The sequence below is a fragment of the Cucurbita maxima genome, unplaced genomic scaffold, assembly GCF_002738345.1.
Source record: "Cucurbita maxima cultivar Rimu unplaced genomic scaffold, Cmax_1.0 Cma_Scf00155, whole genome shotgun sequence".
Classification (NCBI taxonomy): Eukaryota; Viridiplantae; Streptophyta; class Magnoliopsida; order Cucurbitales; family Cucurbitaceae; genus Cucurbita; species Cucurbita maxima.
In genome coordinates this window covers 4345-8688 of record NW_019272171.1, presented here as the reverse complement: position 1 = coordinate 8688, position 4344 = coordinate 4345, and positions in this window count along the sequence as shown.

Sequence of the window (4344 nt, the reverse complement as noted above, 5' to 3'; positions counted from 1 at the left end):
TTGACCGGTTAATCTTGGATCGTTGGAGCCTATGATCTATAGGTCCATTAGGTCCCTCTGCTAGCTCATATTGGACTAAACCATAGAACAGTGTGACGAGTGAGTTCGAAGTGTTCGAATTCAAATTAAGAAATATGCGCTACATATATACGATATATTTAACCGCATTTTTGTTTTATTTATGAATTAAACAAAAAGAGAGAATCTGAGATATTTAAATATCTTAATCAAATATGCGTCGGAATTGATGGAGATTGACATTTGAATTAATATCTAGTTAAATAGCTTAATTATCATTTGATATTATTTTAATTTGAAATGAATTATTCAAATTAATTGTTGAATCAAAATCAAGAAAGTCAAAATGTTTAATGGAAAAATCCATGTTTGAGTTAGTGAAATTTTGAGGTTTCAAAATTTGGTTTAACCAAACTTGCATGCTTGCAAAATAAACTCCACCAACTTTAGTGGAATTTTGAGTATCAAAATTTGGGTAACTCAAACTTGCATGCATGCCACATAATCCCAAACATTTGAGTGGAATTTTGAGTGTTAAAACTTGGTGATATCAAATTTGCATGAACATGCAAACATGACTCTTTAAATATAGAAATCAAGGTATACTAATCAAAGTCATTCAAGTTGGTGGGATTGGGTACATGGAAGTTCTTCCTTGTAAAAACCTTGAGAAAAACCTCTCACAAACTCACTCTTCATATATACTAAATTCCTCCCAAGTTTAGTCACTCATCAGATTTCACAATTTCATTCTAAGGCTTGAGAATAGTGGAGAAGACACTAGTGGTGGTTCGTAAGGAAAAATAAATTTGAACAACAAAAGGTTAGTACTCAAAGACCTTGAGTTTAAATACTTATGAACATGCTAGTTATTTACTATAATTGATGTTCTAAGAGTGTCTAAGATCCAAATTGCTTTCGCATGTGTTATATTAACTCCATCCGGTTGAAGAGGGGAATGAAGCATTCCTTATAAGAATGTGGAAATCTCTTCTTAATAGACGCGTTTTAAAACTTTTAGACATACGACGATACGTAACTAGCAAAAAACAAACAATATCTGCTAGTAATTGGAGAGGGGAACCAAGCATTTCTTTTAAGGTTGTGAATACCTCATCCTAGTAGACATATTATAAAATCGTGAGGCTGATGGTGATACGTAATTAGCAAAAGTAGACAATATCTAATAGAGGTGGGCTTGGTTTGTAACAAATTGTATTAGAGCTAGTCATTAGGTGGTGTGCCAACGAGGTTGCTGGGAACACAATGTGGTGGATTGAAAAATCCCACATCGGTTGGGGAAGGGATGAAATATATCTTATAAGCATGTGGAAATCTATTACTATTAGACGTGTTTTAAAACCGTGAGGTTGACGATGATATATAATGAGTCAAAGTAGACAATATCTAGGCTAATACTCATAGTTTGTTGGAATAGTTCAGTTGGTTAGAGCGTATAACGTTAACGATAAAGTTGGGGAGGTTCAAGCTCTCTTTTTAGCAATGGTAATGAATCATTCCATTTTAGTATGTGGAAAAATTTAACCCTTCAACCAAAGTGGACAATGTCATATAATTATGGAGGTTCGTGATTCCGAACATTGTTATATAGTCTTAATCTAGCCACCCTAATAATAATGTTGAGTTCTTTTTAGAGGTACCTTCGATACAAAAACATAATGTAAAAAATATTTTCGCATAAAGCATTTACATCATACATATTCTAGTCACTCTAGGTCCTAAAAAACTAGGGTCGTTACATATAATCTACACTTGAACTTTCTATAACCTTGAGAAAAATTTGTGGCAAGTAGGTTACTTATTTAGTTGCACTATATATTACTTTTCCTTTCTGGGGGATCACTAATTGTTAGTTAAGGTCACAGAGGAGGGTCGTCTCGAGCAATCAGTTCCATGCGTTATGACTTGTTGTCCTTAGTTTTCAAATCTCGTTCCAATTTTTATCATTTTTTTCTTTGTCACGTCAGTTCTATGTGTTACGAGTTTTTGTTCTTATTTTTCGAATCTTGTTCCATTTTTATCAAATTTTTTCTTTGTCAGTACGTGTCATGAAAAATGATTTTAAGCCTTGAGTCCATGTTCATGGATTCTTGAGCCATCAACAAAATCACTGTAAAATATCGACATCCGATTCCTAGGCTAGACCATATGCTTGATGAATTGCATGGCTCATATCTATTTACAAAGATTGATTTGAAATCTGGATATCATTAAATTAGAAGGCATATACGAGATGAATGAAAAAGAGCATTCAAAACTAAGGTTGGATTGTATGAATGACTTGTTATGCCTTTTGGGTTAACTAATGCTCCTAGTACATTTATCTTAATGAATCGCGTTTTGATAGAGAATTTAGGAAAGCATGGAAAGAGAAAACTTTATGCTCATTGCTCTGAAGCTAAAGAAATCCTTAATTTGAAGGAAAAGGATTGTAGATAGAATTTTGAAACTTACCCCTAATTTGAGCCAAAAATAAATTTTCTTGAATTTGGCTTGTTCTTGAGGTTATTTCTCTTCGTTGTCATCTATTGAAACATTCCTTGGAGGTGCAATTGGGATCGTCCTTGCTTGACGTATTCTCGTGTATCGACGAATTGGATTGGGGGAATGATTTCTTGGCACTTTCAGCATTGTAAGAACAAGTTTGAAGAGAAATGATGTAGAATTGCTCTTGAATTTTGAAGAAATCTCAGAGAAGGAGACCCAAAATCTAAATGCTTATTGCCTACTATTGGGAGCTCAATTGTTGTTCCAAACTATTGCCTAAACTTTCAACTTTACAGGGGAAGCTAAAACTGACATTGAGAGCTTCAGAATCACTGTGATATTGAGATTGAACTTTCTAGATAATCCGTAAAAAATATCTACACTGGTCAGAGGACACATATTTTATCCCTTTTTATTCATGGTTCTTATTACCAACTACTCTATTTTTCTATTAAACAATATCGTCACAGCATACATGACATTACTGCTATGCATGAAATAATTCATTTACAACATTTCATAAATGATGCTATGGACTTAAATGTTCATAATGAACTCATTAAAACAATATTGTTATGAACAACATAGTGGAAAACAGATAACATTAGTTTAAATAAAAATAAAACAATGCCCTGATTTAACCTAAGGATCACTAAAAATAACATGAATGCAACTACCCTAACTTTGGTTTCTTGGCCTTGAACGCAACGTTGTCGTTCGTAAATAGGTATCTTACCGTTACTTTAAAATAAGAGTAGCATGTGGTTTGAGTACTTTAATAAATACTCAGTAAGTAATCCCACTATTAGGGTCGGAATATGAATCACATGTAATATAGTGGGACCTATTCTTTCATAAATACATTGTGGCATGGGCTTGGGCTTTTCTTTTTAGTCCAAGAAGAGTTGAATATGTTGTACTTCCCTACACACAACTCATGAATGTGCACATTGATCACCAGGTGGGTTGGTATAAGAGTACTCTATGGGTTTTCCTCGTCGAGCTTGTGCACACTCACACTACCAAATACCATGAAGGGAAAAGACCAGCATAATATCATAAGGAACATAAATATTATAAGGTATGTGTTTGTACTAATCAGAATGGGGAAGTATCTCGATGCACCTCCCATATAAAATGCATGAGATCCCTAACATTAAAACATGACATAACGTTCCTATGAGACATACGTACTTGATTCTTGTCATATTGTTCATGATTAACAATACATGGTTTTTCTAATGTTTTATATGCATAGGGTGTACGAAACATAATATAGAAGTACCTCCAATCTATTCCTAGCATAGTGTTCCTATGAGATATAAATACTAGATTCATTTCATATTTTTAGTAATTAACAATACATGATTTTCTAATGTCTCATAGTCCTAGAATAGTGTATATGATATCATAGCGTAACTTGTATGCAACATATCGTATATCATATCATATACATAACATAGTATATGTCATACAATCATAAAACACGACATGTACAGGGGCCACAGGTAGCGATGTCCATTCCCCGTCATCATCCCCACCATCTATTTCATTCTCAATTTCCATGAAATTCTCTATTTATTTGTGTGGGGATCACGGTAAGGGATTCATGGTAAGGAAGTGGCAGGGATCGGATTCCCCATAGAGAATTTTAGTGGGTTTTAAATTCAAGAGTTCTTGGAGTAAAAGGCCAAGAGTTTTGAAGATGAAAGGCCAAGAATCTTTATAGGAATAATGACTTTTTAAGGGCTAGGAATAGTGACATTGTTATGTCTATATTTAGTTTTAGAAAACCTTATAAATACATTTGTTATCTTT